This window comes from Bos mutus, chromosome 19, assembly GCF_027580195.1.
Source record: "Bos mutus isolate GX-2022 chromosome 19, NWIPB_WYAK_1.1, whole genome shotgun sequence".
Lineage (NCBI taxonomy): Eukaryota > Metazoa > Chordata > Mammalia > Artiodactyla > Bovidae > Bos > Bos mutus.
Window position 1 is genome coordinate 61,698,346 of NC_091635.1, and position 22,953 is coordinate 61,721,298.

Below are 22,953 nucleotides of genomic sequence, written 5' to 3' on the forward strand. Positions count from 1 at the left end.
CAGAGCAGAAAAAGAAATAAAAGGAATCAAATTGGAAAAGAAGAAGTAAAACTCTCATGTTTCTTTTTAAATAATTTCAGAATTAATAGGATGCATTATAAATTTCAGAAAAACAATATTAGTAATATGAAATTAATTATTGTACATTTCTCTCCACACAATATAACCCATATTTATATTTGAAATATTTATCTTGCTTTTGTTTCTGCAAGAAGCATATATTATTGTGCTAATATTGCTTAGAATGTAAATGTTGAAGTAGAATGATATTTCAAAGTTGAAAATATTTATCATAAGGAGACTAAATTTATAAAATAATCTGAATTAACAGGATGTAAATATGGGAAAACAACCATATCTTACTCATTTTCCTAATTGAATTGTCTCAACTGGACTAGATTGTTTTGGAGTTACATTATCATAAAGACAATTCACTAATCTTCCCAGATAATGTAGAACACCTAGTAAAATATCTGCTATATTTCAATATGCCTACCTCCTTCCTTACTTATGGTATTCCATAACCTTATATGGAGATCCAGGCTTTGCCTATCATATGTCAATTTAGCATAATCCATAACCCACGAGTTACAGAGCTTAATACCAGGTTTTCTGGGTGATATAATTTTTAAGAAATATGCTGACAATATATGCCATTTTTATCTACCTTGCTAATGAAACACATATTACTAAGAAATAAAGAAGCAAGAATATATTGTTTTATTTCACAGAGACATCATTCACACAATCTTCTATCTATCTCTGCATCAGGCTTTAAAGGGAACATTACCTGCCCAGGCTGCGACAGCACAGGAGAAGCTGAGAGGAGCTACCCCACATCCGAGGTCATGGGTGGTGGCCAAAGGAGCAACCCCACGTCTAAGGAATGGTGGCTGCCTGGGCACAAGAGGGCCAAGAGGAGCTACTCCATGTTCAAGGTCAGGAGGGGTGGCTGTGAGGAGATACCCCTTGTCCAAGGTAAGGAGCAGCGACTTCACTTTGTTGGAGCAGCCATGAAGAGATATCCCATGTCCAAGGTAAGAGAAACCCATGTAAGATGGTAGGTGTTGTGAGAGGCATCAGAGGGCAGACACACAAATCATAACCACAGAAAACTAATCAATCTAATCCCATGGACCACAGCCCTAATTCAGTGAAACTAAGCCATGCCCTGTGGGGCCACACAAAATGGGAGGGTCATGGTGGAGAGGTCTGACAGAATGTGGTTCACTGGAGAAGGGAATGGAAAACCACTTCAATATTTTTGCCTTGAGAACCCCACGAACAGTATGAAAAGGCAAAATGATAGGATACTAAAAGAGGAACTCCCCAGGTCGGTAGGTGCCCAGCATGCTACTGAAGATCAGTGGAGAAATAACTCCATAAAGAATGAGGGGATGGAGCTAAAGCAAAAATAAAACTCAGTTGTGGATGTGACTGGTGATAGAAGCAAGGTCCGATGCTGTAAAGAGCAATATTGCATAGGAACCTGGAATGTTATGTCCATGAATCAAGACAAATTGGGAGTAGTCAACCAGGAGATGGCAAGAGTGAACGTCAACATTCTAGAAATCAGCAAACTAAAATGGACTGGAATGGGTGAATTTAACTCAGATGACCATTATATCTACTACTGTGGGTAGGACTCCCTTAGAAGAAATGGAGTAGCCATCATGGTCAACAAAAGAGTTCAAAATGCAGTACTTGATGCAATCTCAAAAACAACAGAATGTTTGTTTCCAAGGCAAACCATTCAATATAACAGTAATCCAAGTCTATGCCCCAACCAGTAATGCTGAAGAAGCTGATGTTGAATGGTTCTGTGAAGACCTGCAAGATATTTTAGAACTAACACCCAAAAAAGATGTCCTTTCATTATACGAGACTGGAATGCAAAAGTAGAAAGTAAAAAAACACCTGGAGTAACAGGAAAATTTGGCCTTGGAATATGGAATGAAGTAGGGCAAAGGTTAATAGACTTTTGCCAAGAGAACACACTGGTCATAGCAAATACCCTCTTAACAACACAAGAAAAGACAACACATGGACATCACCAGATGGTCAACACAGAAATCAGATTGACTATGTTCTTTGCAGCGAAAGATGGAGAAGTTTTATAAAGTCAGCAAAAACAAGCTGAGTGTGGCTCAGATCATGAACTCCTTATTTCCAAATTCAGACTTAAATTGAAGAAAGTAGGAAAACCTTTCTTTGCCTTTCATTGTCTTTCTTTGGGATGGAATGAAAACTGACCTTTTCCAGTCCTTTCCCACTCCAGAGTTCCAAACAACAGCAAAGAGAGATAAGAAAGCCTTCCTCAGCAATCCATGCAAAGAAATAGAGGAAAATAACAGAATGGGAAAGACTAGAGATCTCTTCAAGAAAATTAGAGATACCAAGGGAACATTTCATGCAAAGATGGGCTCTATAAACCACAGAAATAGTATTGACCTAACAGAAGCAGAAGATATTAAGAAGAGGTGGCAAGAATACACAGAAGAACCATACAAAAAAGATCTTCACAATCAAGATAATCATGAGGGTGTGATCAATCACCTAGAGCCAGACATCCTGGAATGTGAAGTCAAGTGGGGCTTACAAAGCATCACTATGAACAAAGCTAGTGGAGGTGATGGAATTCCAGTTGAGCTATTTCAAATCCTGAAAGATGATGCTGTGAAAGTGCTGCACTCAATATGCCAGCAAATTTGGAAAACTCAGCAGTGGACACAGGACTGGAAAAGTCAGTTTTCAATCCAATCCCAAAGAAAGGCAGTGCCAAAGAATGCTCAAACTACCGCACAATTGCACCCATCTGACATGCTAGTAAAATAATGCTCAAAATTTCCCAAAGCTAGGCTTCAGCAATACGTGAACCATGAACCTCCAGATGTTCAAGCTGGTTTTAGAAAAGGCAGAGGAACCAGAGATCAAATTGCCAACATCTGTTGGATCATCAGAAAAGCAAGAGAGTTCCAGAAAAGCATATATTTCTACTTTATTGACTATGCCAAAGCCTTTGACTGTGTGGATCACAATAAACTGTGGAAAAATCTGAAAGAGATGGGAATACCAGAGCACCTGATCTGCCTCTTGAGAAACCTATATACAGGTGAGGAAGCAACCGTTAAAATTGGACATGGAACAACGGAGTGGTTCCAAATCAGAAAAGGAATACATCAAGGATGTATATTGTGACCCTACTTATTTAACTCATATGCTGAGGACATCATGGGAAACGCTGGGCTGGAAGAAGCACAAGCTGGACTCAACATTGCTGGGAGAAATGTCAACAACCTCAGATATGCAGATAACACTACCCTTATGGCAGAAAGTGAAGAGGAACTAAAAAACCTCTTGATAAAAGTGAAAGAGGACAGTGAAAATTTGGCTTAAGGCTCAACATTCAGAAAACTAAGATCATGTCATCTGGTCCCATAACTTCATGGGAAATAGATGAGAAAACAGTGGAAACAGTGTCAGAGTTTATTTTGGGGGGCTCCAAAATCATTGCAGATGGTGACTGCAGCCATGAAATTAAAAGACACTTCCTCCTTATAAGGAAATTTATGACCAACCTAGATAGCATATTCAAAAGCAGAGACATTACTTTGCTAACAAAGGTCTGTCTAGTCAAAGCTATGGTTTTTCCGGTGGTCATGTATGCATGTGAAAATTGGACTGTGAAGAAAGCTGAGCACCGAAGAATTGATGCTTTTGAACTGTGGTGTTGAAGAAGACTCTTGAGAGTTCTATGGACTGCAAGGAGATCCAACCAGTCCATTCTGAAGGAGATCAGCCCTGGGATTTCTTTGGAAGGAATGATGCTAAAGCTGAAACTCCAGTACTTTGGCCACCTCATGGGAAGAGTTGACTCATTGGAAAAGACTCTGATGCTGGGAGGGATTGAGGGCAGGAGGAGAAGGGGATGACAAAGAATGAGATGGCTGGATGGCATCACTGACTCGATGGACATGAGTTTGTGTGAACCCTGGGAGTTGGTGATGGACAGGGAGGCCTGGCATGCTGTGATTCATGGGTTCACAGAGTTGGACACAACTGAGTGACTGAATTGAACTGTACCTGCCTCAAAATGATTGGAAGCATGTGGTCAAAAAGCTTATTATTCTCCCTTCCTTATTCAGTGTGGATTCATGAGGGACTAAGGTGACTGAACACACACATAAGGCTATGGGCTTAACATCCTTATAAAGAGACCACAAGAGCTCACCTGATCCATCAGCCATATGAGGACACAGGAAAAAGATGTCTGTCTATCAACTAGGGAAGGAATCTTGCCAAACATGGAACCTGTCAGCATCTTAATCTTGAACTTTTGAGATTCCAAACCTGTGAAAAATAAATGTTTATTGTTTAAACAATACTGTTTATGGTATTCTGTTTTAGCAACCCAAATGAACCAAGAGAGGGAAGCTTAATTTTTGAATTTGTGTAGTTATTTCAAGTGAGGAGATGAAAGCTTTTGTTCATTATTCATTATATATGTTTATTGGTCTGCAATCTCTCTGAAATCAGGGGATATTAGTTAATTGCCTTTGTATTCTCAGTTTCTTGCACAATGTACAGAACATAAATTTCACTCTATGGACTTTGTCAATCATTTGAATTTTTGATCTATTTGTGTATTTATTTCCTAAATTGAGGCAGGACTATGTCCCATTTCCTTTCCAGGTGTCTCATAGGTAAATAATCTACCTGCCAGTGCAGGAGATGTGAGAGTTTGACCACATTTGGGTTTGATTCCTGGGTCAAGAAGACTCCCTGGAGAAGGAAACAGCAACCCACTTCAGTATTCTTGTCTGGAGAATCCCATGGACAGAGGAGCCTAGTGGGTTACTGTCCATGGAACTACAAATCACTGGACATGACTGAACACACACACATGTACCATTTCAGCAAGAAATAGCCCCGGTGGTTATTGCCTCATTCTCTGAAAGATTTAGGGAAGCTTATCCTTGGTGACTTAGATAGTAAGGAATCTGCTTGCAATGCAGGATACCTGGGTGCAATCCATGGATTGGGAGGATTCCCTGAGGAAGGGACTGGCTACTCACACCAGTATTCTTGACTAGAGAATTCCAAGGACAGAGGAGCCTGCAGGCTACAGTCCATGGAATTGCAAAGAGTCAGACATGACTGAGTGACTTTCACTCACCACAGCATTGGAGATGGAAACTGAGTCACTATAATACCAGCTTTCTCACTGAGTTTCTGAACTTCTATCAATTAAGGTATTGCTTTTATTGTTTGACAAATGTTCTCTTCAGGATTGAGGAGTATTCAACAAAAAGGGGAATTGTAACATTGTAACTGAGCATGACTATACAGGGCTATCCCTGTACAGGTCCATCCCCTATATTCTCCACTTTAGTATGTAGATAACAGTACTTGATGCACATTTCCAAAACTGTTTTACAGGTACTAAAAAAACACACCAAATGGGAGAGTTAACAACTTGAGACATAGCCCCTAGATCTATAGCCTAAAGATGGATCCCTTTAACACAACTTTGTTACATCACCATCAACAAGTCAGAGAACCACGAATGTCCTCACATACTCCTGGGGACGCCCCCACCCGCCCCCTCACCTGGATGTTAAAAATGCTTTCCTGAAACCCATCAGGGCATTCTGGTGTTCTTACCACTCACTAGCTTTTCTGAACTCCATGCTGGACACCTACAATGCATGTTAAAGTTTCTTCACCACGACCTGGTGTCAGTAGATTGGGTTTTCTGTGTGGGCAAGAAGACCAAAGTTTGGCTCAGTAACATTTCCACATCACAGTTGTTATCTTGTCCTTTGTGCCCTGTGATTTTATGTGTCTGTGACCAGAAGCTCTTTTTTCCCATGGTTAAAGCCATAGCAGTATTCTCTGCTTTTGTTACTCCCATGTTAAACCCTGTTATCTACACAGTAAGAAATACAGGGGGCAGAAATGCCATTAGAATGTTATTGAACAAGAATTCAATTTCAATTTCAGATAGGAAATGACCAAATGTGAAGGTTTTATTTCTATCATAATCTTTACATTTTCATATTTCATATTTTATTACTTTGAATCCCTTCAAAGCCCTTGATCCCTGGGCTGGTAAGATATCCTGAAGAAGGGACTGGCTATCCACGCCCATATTCTTGACTAGAGAATTTCAAGGACAGAGGAACCTGGAAGGCTACAGTCCATGGGATAGCAAAGAGTCAGATATGACTGAGTGACTTTCACTCACCACAGCATTGGAGATGGAAATCAAGTCACTATAATACCAGTTTCCTCACTGAGTTTCTGATTAACTTCCATCAAATATGCTATTTCTTCTATAAACATGCTATTAGTGCCTCTGCAAGATATATATATTAGCACCTCTGCAAGATATAAATATATATTATTAATACAATTATTACTTTATAGATGATGACAACTGAAATTCAAACATGTTTATTAATCTGACCAATATTAGAGACAGAGTTAGTATTCAGATCTACATTATTCTAAATTCAATTTTGTTACTCTTTCAACCATTTAAAATGAAACCAGGAAAGAGACAGCATTTCATCAAAACCTCACTTGTTTCATAGCAACTGAAATGTTTTCCTTCCTGATTACAGAGTTATATAAAGTGCTTGTATATATAAGAATTTGTATTCAGAAAGCTTATGGCCTACAGGTACCTAGATGGGCACAGAAAATAAAATAGAAAGAAAATACTTGCCAAGTACTCTCTTGATGCACACCAGATATACATAGTATTTAAAATTACATTGAGTTTATTGTTTTGTATGGTACAAGTTACCAGTTATTCTAAAAAAGTAATTGTACTCTATCTAAATTGATATGAAACATTTGTTCTTAAATGGTCACTACAATATTATAAAATTGAAATTTAGTGTTCTTATAAACAAATGGAGGATATGAAAGATGAAATAACCAGATCATCCAATATTTAAGGCACCTTTAAGCCCAAATATTCTTACTCAAAATCCTGCAGTCTTTACACTACACAGAACTGCTTGGTCCTGGTATTTGACTATGATTTAGAATATTAAAATCCTCTTAATTATATCCAATATGAAGTGTCACTTTATTAGATTAAAAAACTATTGGTAGCAACAAAATACAGGCATTTTTCAAAATCACACACTAAAATATATCTGTAAAAATTCCACTATTAGAAACTTGGCTTAACACTTAGGTCCTTGAATCTAGAATTTTCACTGAAATTGTTTTAGGTGGTCATTTACAAGGGATAAATAAATACAAAGCAGAAATCATTAGACCAAGAAAACTAAGTCTCAGCTAAACAGCTTTTCTAACTTACAAGACAAGGCTTTGTTGTAAATTACTTATGGATCTTTCATAAATGAAGTTTGCTTCCAAATATGAATGTGTGTATATGTCATAGATATGTTTATAGATTACACTTTTGACAGAAAGGTCCAGCCTCCCACCTCCAGGGTACTGTATACTTTATCAGAAAAAAAAAATCAATGGACTCTATGTGTAACAATGTTTAGTAAATATACTACTGTTAACAAAAACATGAAGGAGAGTAATAACCTTAGCTTCAGAATGAGGACACGTGAGTTTTCTTTCACACTATGCTATCAGCTTCTATAACGTTAATCAGTCTTCCCAATTTCTACAAGTAATTTGCTTAAGTAAATGGAAGGTGTTTCCAAGTTCTGAGATTCTACCCAATTTAATACGTGTATTGCCATAAGTATAGTTTTATTTGCTTATATTTCATTTAGAATTAAATTGGAAGAATTAGTAGACCACAATCCACCTCCCAAAACTTTCCATACCTGGTAAACAACTTAGGAGATGTCCTTCTGCAGTGAAAGTATCTTTGGATTGGACTAACATGATATGAGCTCTACTGTGGAGTGCCTTGCTACTTTCAATAACATGTTTCTCTCTACCTATTGAATCTGTCCATAAGAACAATTTGGCAGGTACCTTGGTTCTGTGTAATTAGTCTTTGAAACTATCAAAAGTCAAACCATATCTCAACTACTTTTTGATCAACTATGATAGGATCCACATATAATTTCTCCTGCTTTAATTCTGCTTTACCCTTCCAGTTTAAAAATCTGTGTTGCTGTCTCTCCAGGCTTTTAAAACATACTGCCCTTAGATTTACATTCTGAAAACACACTTTCCTGGAACTCCTTTTTAAAAAATTGTTTTCATGAACAATTTTCACTGACTTAGACTTAACTCTTCTCTATTTCCATATTGTTGCTACTCTAGGGCTTAGAGAGTTGGACTAGACAGGTGTAGGGGTTCTAAAGCAATCTCTTTACCCAGCACTGTACTATTTAAGTAGAGCCACTGCTGCTGCTGCTGCTAAGTTACATCCATCCTGTCCGATTCTGTGCAACCCCATAGATGGCAGCCAACCAGGCTCCTCCATCCATGGGATTTTCCAGGCAAGAGTACTGGAGTGGGGTGCCATTGCCTTCTCCGGTACAGCCAATGAGCCATTGTGAATGGACTTCAAGCTTTAGGAAGTTGAGAATGACTATTTGTGTCAGCACATGCTAATTCTCTGATTTACCTCTGGCTTTCATTCCAGAGTGGAAAGACAAGTTTAAGACATTTTCATGATGACACCTTAGCAAAATCCATATTCCTTATAGCTCATTAGATATTTTCAAATCCTCATTCAGACTGTCTTTGGCGTCTGCCATTACTCATATCATCAGTGCCCTATAATACTGGAGTGTCTAGCCAAAACTAGGTTGAGTCACACCCTCTCAGTGTTCTTAAACTCTTTCTTCATGCTGCTCACAGTGACACATTCCTAGAGTCAACTGAGAGCTATACACAATTTGTTTTTCTTCTCAGTAATGCAAGAACATTTGGACATGGTGACCGTGTATTGTTCTATATGACATTATTTCTAAATTGAATTTATTTTAAATATAATTTCAAAGGTTGGTATTTGTTTATTTTACTAAGTAATTGTAATAAGACTTACATTAGGTGGCAGCCTAATTTGCCATAACACTTAGGCTGAGAAACAGTAATTCTTTTTCAAAGGAATATCCTGGATTTAGTAACTTGGCTTCTTATTTTGAATTTGCAAATGTTGTTCTGATTCCTTGTCTTACGTTTCCTTGTTATTACTTGTAGCTTATTTTTCTTCTATGCTTATTTTTTTTCTATTTCATAGACATTTATGAAACTAAATCTAAATAACTGAAATAAATATATTCTAGTATCTCTGAATAAAATTGAAGATATACATATTTTCATAATTATCACACTAATTTTATTCCAGAACTGATGCAAGAGACAGCCATTTTGAGAAAGTACCATAAACCTTGCCTATTGTGAAGTGCTGATGTTCTATAGTGGGTTCATATTATCAGTTAATGTACATGAGAAAATAATAATTATGATTTGCTTGAATAAATTAAAAATACAAAATGTTATAATTAAAAAATGTTAAAACAGGTAGTTACCCACCTAAATGATTAATTTATTTAGACTCCATATTAAGCTCATGTGTTGCCAAATACGTCAATTTGTAAATGGTTAAGTTAAAATATTCTATTCTCATCATAGTGTTTTGTCTTCATGGAGACCTAAGGAGGAGCTTGATATTAAACATGAATGCCATAAAAGTTATCCTCTTCAAGAGGGAGAGGATATGCCTATACCTATGACTGATTATTGTTGATGTATGGCAGAAATCAGCACAATATTGTAAAGCAATTATCCTTCCTTTAAAAAGAAATACATTTTTTAGAAATAAAAAAAAAAAGGTTATACTCTGAAGTTCAGTTAAGTTATGTGAAGTAATTGAGTTGCTGGCAAGATCTGCTAATGATGGTAAAACACACTTGGGGTCCAATTAGCCACAGCTAACATAATTCTCAGAATTTTCCTGCAAATAGGAATTGTGGTTGTACTTTTAAGGTTTGATAGAAAGGCTTCATGGGAGAGGGACATATATAAATTAAGAAAGACATTTAATGTAACTGATCTAGTTGACATTTTTGATCTTACAACTTACTTTTTTTCTTGGTTAACTTGCATCTGCTGGGGATTTTTCCCATGGACCAACGTCAGATAAATGCATAGGTGAGATTTTTGTTTCCAGGAAATGATATAATCATGAATTCTCAGGTTTAAATAGATCTTTCAAGTCATATAGTCACACCTCATTCTCACCAATCTGTCATTTAACAACCTCTTTCTTCAGCATGGAAGCAATCAAGAAAGATAGACCCAACAATAATACAACAAACTTAGAAATATTTTTTTCATATTGATATATATTTAAATTAGGATAATAAAATAATGTCATAATATAAAAGAATAATTATACAATTAAAATTGGCATCCACAATTTCCCCAATTAATTATACAACATAAGAATTTCGTTATGATGCTGCACAATTTTTAAAAACACCTGTGTTAAAAGCTACACATTATTTAGAGTTGCAGTATATTTTCATTGTTTCCCTAATCATTGTAGGTCTTAAAAATTGTGTTTAATATATTTATAAATACTGATTTTTCACCATTAAAAATCTTTTCCATTAGAATTTCCTCCCAGAAAAAGAATTATGGAGCCAAAGAAAAAACAATTTATATTTTTTCAAGTTATTTCTAAAACAACTGTATTTGCTATGTCTAACTCTTATTTTATGTACATCAGTCTTTTTTCTGATATGTTGGGGAAATCACATCTCAGAATAAGAAAATGCATTGGAGCTGCTGCACTGTGCTTCTACAAAGTATAACATTTTCATTTTACATAACAAAAAATAAAACTATTTTTGAAAGAAAAATATATTTTGCAGAATACATTTTATTATCTTCCCTCTTCTTTGGGAAATAAATGTCCCCCAAATTATTCATTCCATTAGTAGTAGAGCCTCCTGTAACCAGGAATGATGGGAGATGGATGCTATGACTACATGGGAGAAGAAAGCATGAAAATGCATGTAGCAGAAGCATAAAAGAGTGGGAAAGTTATTATTATGGGTGGGTGCTCTGTTGCTGTTTGGTAATAAAATTTCGGCATTAAGAGCATTTAACAAGGGCACACTTCATGACTTTGTGTGAATAAACATGCATTCATATACATGGTGGTCATGGTGGTTTAGTTGCTAAGTTATGTCCAACTTTTGCAATCCCATGGATTGTGGTGCACCAGGCTCCTCTGTCCATAGGATTTCCCAGGCAACAACACTGGAGTGGGCTGCCATTTCGTTCTCCATCTCATATATCAGATCAGATCAGTCGCTCAGTCATGTCCGACTTTTGCAACTCCATGAATCGCAGCACGCCAAGCCTCGCTGTCCATTACCAACTAACGGAGTTCACTCAGACTCACGTCCACCAAGTCAGTGATGCCTTCCAGCCATCTCATCCTCTGTAGTCCCCTTCTCCTCTTGCCCCCAATCCCTCCCAGCATCAGAGTCTTTTCCAGTGAGTCAACAATTTGCATGAGGTGGCCAAAATAATGGAGTTTCAGCTTTAGCATCATTCCTTCCAAAGAAATTTCAGGGCTGATCTCCTTCAGAATGGACTGGTTGGATCTCCTTGCAGTCCAAGGGACTCTCAAGAGTCTTCTCCAACACCACAGTTCAAAAGCATCAATTCTTCGGTGCTCAGCCTTCTTCACAGTCACAGTCCTACTCTCACATCCATACATGACCACAGGAAAAACCATAGCCTTGACTAGACGAACCTTTGTTGGCAAAGTAATGTCTCTGCTTTTGAATATGCTACCTAGGTTGGTCATAACTTTCCCTCCAAGGACTAAGCGTCTTTTAATTTCATGGCTGCAGTCACCATCTGCAGTGATTTTGGAGCCCAGAAAAATAAAGTCTGACACTGTTTCCACTATTTCCCCATCTATTTCCCATGAAGTGATGGGACCGGATGCCATGATCTTCGTTTTCTGAATGTTGAGCTTTAAGCCAACTTTTTCACTCTCCACCTTCACTTTCATTAAGAGGCTTTTTAGTTCCTCTTCACTTTCTGCCGTAAAAGTGGTGTCATCTGCATATCTGAGATTATTGATATTTCTCCTGGCAATCTTGGTTCCAGCTTGTGTTTCTTCCAGTCCAGTGTTTCTCATGATGTACTCTGCACATAAGTTAAATAAACACGGTGACAATACAGCCTGGACTTAATCCTTTTCCTATTTGGAACCAGTCTGTTGTTCCATGTCCAGTTCTAACTGTTGCTTCCTGACCTGCATACAAATTTCTCAAGCAGCAGATCAGGTGGTCTGGTATTCCCATCTCTTTCAGAATTTTCCACAGTTTAATGTGATCCACACAGTCCAAGGTTTTGGCATAGTCAATAAAGCAGAAATAGATGATTTTCTGGAACTCTCTTGCTTTTTCCATGATCCAGTGGATATTGGCAATTTGATCTCTGGTTCCTCTTCCTTTTCTAAAACTAGCTTCAACATCAGGAAGTTAACGGTTCACATATTGCTGAAACCTGGCTTGGAGAATTTTGAGCATTACTTTACTAGTGTGTGAGATGAGTGCAATTGTGCAGTAGTTTGAGCATTCTTTGGCACTGCCTTTCTTTGGGATTGGAATGAAAACTGACCTTTTCCAGTCCTGTGGTCACTGATGAGTTTTCCAAATGTGCTGGCATATTGAGTGCAGCACTTTCATAACATCATCTTTCAGGATTTGGAATAGCTCAACTGGAATTCTATCACCTCCACTAGCTTTGTTCGTAGTGATGCTTTCTAAGGCCCACTTGACTTCACATTCCAGGATGTCTGGCTGTAGGTCAGTGATCACACCATCATGATTATCTGGGTCATGAAGATCTTTTTTGTACAGTTCTTCTGTGTATTCTTGCCATCTCTTCTTAACAGCTTCTGCTTCTGTTAGGTCCATAACATTTCTGTCCTTTATCGAGCTCATCTTTGCATGAAATGTTCCTTTGGTATCTCTGATTTTCTTGAAGAGATCTCTAGTCTTTCCCATTTTATTATTTTCCTCTATTTCTTTTCATTGATCACTGAAGAAGGCTTTCTTATCTCTTCTTGCTATTCTTTGGAACTCTGCATTCAGATGCTTATATCTTTCCTTTTCTCCTTTGCTTTTCAGTTTTCCTCTTATCACAGCTACCTGTAAGGCCTCCCCAGAGAGCAATTTTGCTTTTTTGCATTTCTTTTCCATGGGGATGGTCTTGATCCCTGTCTCCTTTAAAATGTCACAAACCTCATTCCATAGTTCATCAGGCACTCTATCTATCAGATCTAGGCCCTTAAATCTATTTCTTACTTCCACTGTATAATCTTAAGGGATTTGATTTAGGTCATACCTGAATGGTCTAGTGGTTTTCCCTACTTTCTTCAATTTAAGTCTGAATTTGGCAATAAGGAGTTCATGGTCTGAGCCACAGTCAGCTCCTGGTCTTGTTTTTGCTGACTGTATAGAGCTTCTCCATCTTTGGCTGCAAAGGATATAATCAATCTGATTTCAGTGTTGACCATCTGGTGATGTCCATGTATAGAGTCTTCTCTTGTGTTGTTGGAAGAGGGTGTTTGTTATGACCAGTGCATTTTCTTGGCAAAACTCTATTAGTCTTTGTCCTGCTTCATTCCGTATTCCAAGGCCAAATTTGCCTGTTACTCCAGGTGTTTCTTGACTTCCTATTTTTGCATTCCAGTCCCCTATAATGAAAAGGACATCTTTTGTGGGTGTTAGTTCTAAAAGGTCTTGTATGTCTTCATAGAACCGTTCAACTTCAGCTTCTTCAGCGTTACTGCTTGGGGCATAGACTTTGATTACTGTGATAGTGAATGGTTTGCCTTGGAAGTGAACAGAGATCATTCTTTCGTTTTTGAGATCACACCCAAGTACTGCATTTCAGATCTTTTGTTGACCATGATGGCTACTTCATGTCTTCTGAGGGATTCCTGCTCGCAGTAGTAGATATAATGATCATCTGAGTTAAATTCACCCATTCCAGTCCATTTTAGTTCACTGACTCCTAGAATGTCAACATTCACTCTTGCCATCTCTTGTTTGACCACTTCCAATTTGCCTTGATTCATGGACCTGACATTCCAGGTTCCTATGCAATATTGCTCTTTACCACATCAGACCTTGCTTCTATCACCAGACACTTCCACAGCTGGGTATTCTTTTTGCTTTGGCTCCATCCCTTCATTTTTTCTGTAGTTATTTCTCCACTGATCTCCAGTAGCATATTCGGCACCTACTGACCTGGGGAGTTTCTCTTTCAGTATCCTATCAGTTTGCCTTCCGTACTGTTCATGGGCTTCTCAAGGCAAGAATACTGAAGTGGTTTGCCATTCCCTTCTCCAGTGGGTCGCATTCTGTCAGATCTCTCCACCATGACCCTCCCATCTTGGGTTGCCCCAGGGGCATGGCTTAGTTTCATTGAGTTAGACAAGGCTGTGATGCTAGTGTGATTAGATTGACTAGTTTTCTGTGAATATGGTTTCAGTGTGTCTGCCCTCTGATGCTCTCTTGCAACACTTACCATCTTACTTGGGTTTCTCTTACCTTGGGTATGGGGTATCTCTTCAGCGCTGCTCCAGCAAACCACAGCCATTGCTCCTTACCTGGACAAGTGGTATCTCCTCACCGCCACCCTTCCTGCTCTTCAGTGTGGGATAGCTCCTCTAGGCTCTCCTGCACCTGTTCAGCCATGGCTCCTTGGACATGGGGTTGGTCCTCCCGGGCACCGCCCCTGGCAATTAACAAATAAATATTTGTTGAATGAATGAACTTGTGATAGGTACTTACAATAAGTAATAAATTTTATATGTATTTCTGTTAGCTGGTGTGTATATGTTTATACGTATAGTACATTAGCTATTTAACTTATCTATTAAACTGCTTCTTTCTATTCCCCATATTACATTTTTTTTTTCCTTTTGGATTTTGAAGCTAAGGATTTTCTTTTCTGAACAGATCCTCTTGCACTGAATACCTATTTAAGAGATTTTTTATTCAAGTCTGTTGAATCTGTAAATGTATTGAAGATGACTATGTTAAAATGTATGCAGATCAGAATTTTGAAGAATGAAAAAAGTCAATTAAGTCACTATAATTGTCATGAAACTACACTTTCCTAAGGCAGTTATTATTTTCATACTTACTCCATAGTGTGTGTCAGAAAGTATTAACCTGGAGTGCAGCTCCCTTTGAAACATTAAATTATATTTCTTATAAATAGAGTTGGAAGACAACAACACTTGAATTCCTGGTAAGTTTATAGTCTGGGAAAGCAGGACTATTTTTATCTGTGGAGAATGGCAATTCACCAAGTATTTCTTGCCGCCTAGTTTGTTTCAGGCACTGTAGACACTTTGCCAGCCACCATAGTTGGTTCAGTGAGGAAACACACCTCAATAGCATGTGTGTTCCAGTAGGTACTAGAGAATATTTGTCACCAAGGGCTTCCATACATTTCCCTAAACTTCCTGTTTATGATAGATTATTTTTGACTGTTTTTCTTGCTGCAGTTAGAACTTAGAGTTCAAATGTGAATTCTCATGGAATAAGGAATAGTTCTTACCTTTGTGCAGGACTTCTCAGTTTATGACATACATCTGAGAATTACAATTTGTAATCCTACAGGCACAGAGGAGGTCTTGGAAGCATGAGACACTGAGATGATCCAGTAAAGTCAAATGGAGCAGGAACAAGAAAGAGAATCCAGATCTCAAGTACTTAGTGCCATATTTTCTAGTAAGAATGAGCAAGTGAGTGCAAGTTGCTCAGTCATATCTAACTCTTTGCTACACCATGGACTATACAGTCCATGGAATTCTCCATGTCAGAATATTGGAGTGGGTAGCCTTTCCCTTCTCCAGGGAATCTTCCCAACCCAGGGATCAAACCCAGATCTACTGCATTGCAGGCAGATTCTTTACCAGCTGAGCTACAAGGGAAGCCCTTTCTCAGTAAAATACACGTCAAATATTGTCCTTATAAATGTTTTACAGGTGACAGAACTAACATGCCTAAAGAGATAAAAAACCATCATGGATGAATTAAGAAAGACTTGACACAGATATTGGGGCAAAAGTGTCAAGGACATGCTCCACAGGTATAGTGACTACTTTTGTTCTAAAAAATTCAGACCAGAAACCCTTGATGACTAATAGGTATCATTCTTTATTCCTTTGTAGGTAATTCAGACATCAGGAGGTGTAGTTCCAAAGTGGATCTCTTAATATCTCCCAATAATGTGACTGAATTTGTTCTCTTGGGACTCACACAGAATCCACATTTGCAGAAAATACTCTATTATCTTTCTGTTCATTTTCCTGTTTACCATGGTGGCCAATCTGCTCATTGTCATTACCATTTCCCTCAGTCCCACGCTTTCAGCTCCCATGTACTTTTTTCTCACTTAATTGGCCTTCATAGATGCCTTTTACACATATGCTGCTGGCGCTGCTGCCGCTAAGTCCCATCAGTCGTGTCTGACTTTGTGCGACTCCATAGACACCAGCTCAGCAGGCTCCGCTGTCCCTGGAATTCTCCAGGCAAGAATACTGGAGTGGGTTGCCATTTCTTTCTCCAATGCATGAAAGTGAAAAGTGAAAGTGAAGTCGCTCAGTCGTGTCCGACTCTTAGTGATCCCATGGACTGTAGCCTACCAGGCTTCTCAGTCCATGGGATTCTCCAGGCAAGAGTACTGGAGTGGGTTGCCATTGCCTTCTCTGACACATCTGCTACCACCCCTAAAATGATCAGTTACCTGCTGAACAAGAGGAAAACCATCTCCTGGGCTGGCTGCCTGACTCAGCTTTTTGGTACACTTCCTGGGAGCATCAGAGATCTCTGTCCTCATGGTCACGGCCTATGACCACTACATGGCCATCTGCAAGCCTCTGCACTACACGACCATCATGCAACAGGGGCTCTGACAGATCTTGGTGGTGGTGGCCTTGGCTGAGACTTCCTACATTCCACAATGCAGATTCTTTTCACAATGGACTTGACCTTATGTGGTTGCAATGTCATTGACCATTTCATGTGTGATTTATTCTCACCATTGGAAATTGCCTGCAGTCACACCTACATGCTTGGAATGGTGGTGGCAACCAACAGTGGGGCCATGTGCTTGCTCATTTTTTCCATGCTACATATATCCTACATAGTCATGCTGATCTCCCTGAAATCCTATGGTTTTGAAGGAAGGCACAAGGCCCTCTCTACATGTGGTTCTCACTTTACAGTAGTGGTGCTCTTTTTTGTCCCTTGTATTTTCAGCTACACACATCCTGTGACCACTTACCCTGCAGACAAGTTGGTGAGTGTGATCTTTATAATCCTCACTCCCATGTTAAGTCCTATTATGTATACAGTGAGAAACACAGTGGTGAAAAATGCCATGAAGTGTTTATTAAAGAGGAGAGTAACAGGCTTTTCATGATGCCAAGAAAGTGACAATTTATATACATAGGGAGAATTATACCTCTTGTGAAAGAAAATAAAGAAAATTTCCAGATAAACTGCAGAAAAATAATATCAGGAACTAGTGCAAAGTATTTAACATTGGCTAATTATTTGGGGGCCTTTTAACAGTTTTTAATGTACTTTGCTAAGAACTCTACATCCACACTTAAGATTCTGAATATGCAATGTAAAGAACATCTATAAGCCCCTAAGTTTCATCACTGTTGCTTAAATTTTCCTCCAGAGTCTTATTGTTACTTTACTAAATTTTTTATATAATCACATGCATGAAATTAACTTTTTCATAAGATCTTGACTTCAGAATTTCTTTTATCTTTGCTTGTTGTTTAGTCATTAAGTAGTGTCCAGCTCTTTTGTGATACCATGAACTGTAGTCAGACATTCTCATCTGTCCATGGGATTTCCCAGACAAGAATACTGGACTGGGTTACCATCTTCCTGACCCAGGGATCAAACCTGTGTCTCTGCAATGGCAGGTGGATTCTTTACTACTGAGCCACCAGTGAAGGTGTTATTTTTGCTTAGTCCATGATGAAGTAGTCACGGTAAAAATTCTCAGATAGATACATAGGGAAGGGACAGGTTGTGAGTGCAAAAATCACTGCTGGATTTCTTTTTCTGAAGTAAGAATTTACCAGAAACAAATAGAGAAATACCAGAAAGGAGAAATGAATAATTCACAATGTAATTCCTTTATTGCCATATAAATTTGGCCTGAAATTACTCTTAATTTGATCTTATTTACTTAAAAATCCTATGATTTACAAGCTTTCTTGAATATGAAGGAAATGTTCTATTTTTCAGTACTGACTTGAGGTAATGGTGCTGATGAATCTATTTTCAGGGCAGACCTAGAGAACAAACTTGTGGATACACTGTGGGATGGAGACACTGGGAAGAATTGAAAAAAAAAAATATATATATATATATATACACACACACACACACACACACACAAAATACTGTGTACAAAACAGATAGCTAATGTGAAGCTGATATAATGCAGGAAATTCAGCTTGGTGCTCCTGGCTTGTTTCAAATGAAGCACTACATGTTGGTAATATAGTAAATTATTATTTTTTCTTCTTCCATTTTTTATTTTCTAAATTATGAAAATATGATAACACATTTATCCCTCTGTGATGACCTGGAGGGGTGGGTTGGGGGATGGGAAGCTCAAGAGGAAAGGGGTATATATAGAGCTAATTCACATTGTTGTACAGTAGAGACTAAAATAACATTGTAAAGCAATTACATGCCAATAAAACTTTAAATAAGACTTGGGGAACAATTTGAAACAATAATAATAAGCATCTTTCATTACATTTCACCAGAAAGGCATTTGATTAGGTTCCAAAGCTATGGAAGGAACTATTTGTCATTATATGTAGATCTGATTCATATATTTATATTAAATGAACACTTTATTATTTATCTTCCATATTTGCTTCAACTGACTTATCCTCATACTAAACTAGTGGTTCCATTATCACTATTCCCATTTTACAGGAAAACAAATTGAAGCCAAGAGAAAGCTACTAATTTACTGAACCACAGTATGTGTCAGGAAAACTAGAAAGTAGTTTCCTTTCAAAAGTTTCACCTGCAAACTTCCAATCTAGGTCTTTAAAACTAAGCCTTACTTTATTTCAAATGAAACAGTCATACTTGGAATGTTTAGATCTATAAATGATAAAATTATCTGCAGTCTTAATTATTCATTTGCCCTTCAAAAAATGATGTTAAAATTATTGTACCGACGCATACATGCTCAACCGTGTCTGACTCTTTGCTACTCCATGGACTGTAGCCCACCAGATTCCTCTGTTCATGGGATTCTCCAGGCAAGAATACTGGAGTGAGTTGCCATTTCCTACTCCAGGGGACCTTCCTGGCTTGTTTCAAGTGTAGCACTACATGTTATTAATATGGTAAGTGATTTATTTTTTTTATTTTCTAAATTATGAAAGTATGATAAAACATTTAAAGGAGACTTGGAAAATGCAGAACAAAGGTTACATATAGTTCTCCTATATATTACAATTATTTTTAAGTATATAAAATAAGATTTGTAGTTGGAGTTTCAGTATCAAACTCTCAAAAATTGATAGAATGAATAGACAAAAAGTATAAGGATATAATACACCTGAAAAACACTATGAACCAATTCAAATAATTAAGATTTATACAATTTTCACACAAGAGCAGAATACAAATTATATTAAAGTTCCTATACACTATAAGCCAAGAGACATGGTAACATATGTTTCTTTGAAAATTATCCACAAATTTTAAAGTTCAGTGTGACACACCCAAGACAGAGCTTTGTCTTTAGCCATTGAAAGCCTCTATAAAGTTAAAGACTGAAAAAACAGAGTGACTGCAAAGAAGAAACATTTAAATGAGAAATTAATATCAAAATGAGAAGTTAATTTCAAACTGGGAAATTAATGTCAAAGTACTTTGAAAACCATATGTATTTGAAAATTAAACACCCATGGTAAAAAATATTTTTACTAAAAATCCCTTTTAGAGTTCTTATCCAGTACTGAAAGCAAATATTAATGTTGGCCTCCATGAAAATGAAATAGCTAAGGTGAACTTTTGGAAAGTTGAGGTACCTGTGATGCTCCTCTATGCATGTGAGAAATACATCTTACATTGTTTTATAAATCATAAACCTAAGGTTCTCTGACTACAACAGTCAAATGGCAATCACTTCTCAGAAATCTCACTTTCTCAGAATCAGTGTTCTACTGGAGCTATTTATTCTATAATTTGACTATTCAGTAATGCTACAGCGTGGTTCTGAGGGTGATGTGTTTACTAAGCTGTCCATGGCTGTCTCAAACATATGAGAAGCAGAACTATTTCCCATAAAGTCTAGCCCTGGAAGATGAAATCATCAGCATGCAATCTATTAAAATGATCAAGTTTGCAATTGCAGGTGAGAACAAAACATTTCAACAAAATTTAGGTGACATGATATGTGGTTCATTTTGTCTTGTGACTGTTAGGAGAAGATTGTAACCTATGGGTAAAGATAGGAAAAGTGCTGAGTAAAGGTTGCTTCCACTCTCAGACCAAACAGAGGATGTGAAGAAGGGAAACAAAGCCAATGATTATATCTTAGGAGCCATACAAAGGACTCAGCAAGAGGGTGAAAAGATTGATGAGGCACAAATGATAAACTTGCAACAACAAACTTGGAAGGTGCAAGAACTGAAGGAAGAAATTCAAGGCAGTCTGACATTCTCAGTGAATAATCTTGGGGTTTGTGAATAAGTTTGGAACTTGTTTAGAGTCTCCTTGGCCCTCATAACTGAGAATGTCTCCTGGGAATCAACAGCCACCTGATTATTTTTGACAATTAAAAAATGAGAAAATGAATAAACATCTCCTAAAAATTAATGACATAAATACATAAATAGTGTTTGGATCTGTTGTGCAAAGCTATTTTGGTTTAATCTGGACTTTTTATTCCTTGAGAATATCAAGTGAGGGGAATGAGCTCATGATTCTTGGAGGGATAAGAGGCATACATTTTACTAGACTCTTTACATACATGAATCATGTAGCAGTAAGTATTATTAGAGAGGTTTATACTCCATTTTATACAATAAAAAATGAGATTCAATAGAGTTAAACAACAATATCAAGTCTTTTAGAGTCAGCGTTCTCTACCCCTCCCAATGAAAATACTCTGACTCAGCTGGTAAAGAATCTGCCTGCAATGTGGGAGACCTGGGTTTGATCCCTGGGATGGGAAGATCCCCTGGAGAAGGGAAAGTCTACCCACTCCAGTATTCTTGCCTGGAGAATTCCATGGACTGTATAGTCGATGGGGTTGCAAAGAGTCATACAGGACTGAACGACTTTCACTTTTGCTTGTTAACACAATGTGAAAATATCCAAACAGGGAACTGATCATTAGCCACATTGTGGAGATTATCATTGAGACAGTATTCCCTTATTTTTGAAGGAAAGGGTCATTTTCTTCCCCTTAACACTCTGTTGATCCCCATTACCTAGGTTACATACACTTTCTTGATTCCTCTGTGTCAAGGAAAAGCCATTCAATGATGTTTTCTCTGAACATAGATTGGCTTTTGTAGGCATCATGAAAAGTGGGATGCAACAGGTTTGAAACAACATTCCAGATATTTGAATTTCAAAGAAAGTGACATTTGAGTGTAAGCAATGTTTATATGAAAGCAGAGCAATGCAATCATTAAGAAGGTTGATACTTTTAACCTGAGAGTAGCACCTTGAAGAGCTAAATAGGTACTCTTTCCATAGGGATTGTCCCATTGTTGTCACATGTTAACATTTATAAATGGAAAAAAAAATAAATCTATAATCAATTCAGTTTAGGGAATTTTGACATTTAATTTATCAAACAATAGATTTCAGTGCCTACAGTGGGCCAGAGTGTTATGGGAGCTGGATATACAAAACGGAATAATACAAACAGGGCTTGTGTTTTTTGGAACTAAAATTCTAGTGGAGAATAGATGGATAGTAAGCAATAAAATAAGCTAACAATGTAATTTTTGATAATGATTAAGATGAAGGACAGTTTAAAATAGTATGATACAGGGGAAAATAATTGGATAGAGATTTATATTTGTTTGAAGCACAGTTAGAATTTCAGTTTAGCCCATGTAAGTAACCACATTATGTCTCTTTCTTTTTAAAAGTAAATATGCTCTTGAGAGTCCCTTGAACTGCAAGGAGATCCAACTAGTCCATCCTAAAGGAGATCAGTCCCGGGTGTTCATTGGAGGGACTGATGCTGAAGCTGAAATTCCAATACTTAGGCAACCTGATGTGAAGAGTTGACTCATTGGAAAGGACTCTGATGCTGGAAGGGATTGGGGGCAGGAGGAGAAGGGGATGACAGAGGATGAGATGGCTGGATGGCATCACCAACTTGATGGACATAAGTTTGGGTAAACTCCAGGAGTTGGTGATGGACAGGGAGGCCTGGTGGACTGCAATTCATGGGATCACAAAGAGTTGGACGTGACTGACTGAACTGAACTGAACTGATACTATTTAGAAAAGTACATTAGAAATGGGGTGATATGCCTTCCAATAAGGTAAAAATAGGTTATGGTGTGATAAAAATTTCTTACTGCCTTTTATACAAGACACAAATATACATAACACACATAAATGGGTATATTATTTGTGGTATTACTGTTTTCAAAGTGCAGATGATTAAGGGAACAGAATGTCTACAAAATAGCTTTAAGGAGCAAAAGTTTAAGAAAGATTGAGAAATACTGCTTAGCTCATATTAAAAGGTTAGGTAAGACCATGGAGTAACTAGAGTGATAGTAAAGATAATCCAATCACAGAGGTTGGCGTATCACCTGTAAAGATCATATTCAGGAAAATTAAGAGGCTCCCACTTCTCAGACTTGTTGAGTATGTTAATGAGCCAGTTGCAATCTGTGAAGTGTGTTGTAAG

General features: G+C 37.7%; 1 pseudogene; it reads left to right on the forward strand.

Moving 5' to 3' along the window:
- Positions 1-848: 848 nt before the first annotated feature.
- On the forward strand, positions 849-17,433 carry LOC106700632 (olfactory receptor 4C3D-like; annotated as a pseudogene).
- Positions 17,434-22,953: the final 5,520 nt, after the last annotated feature.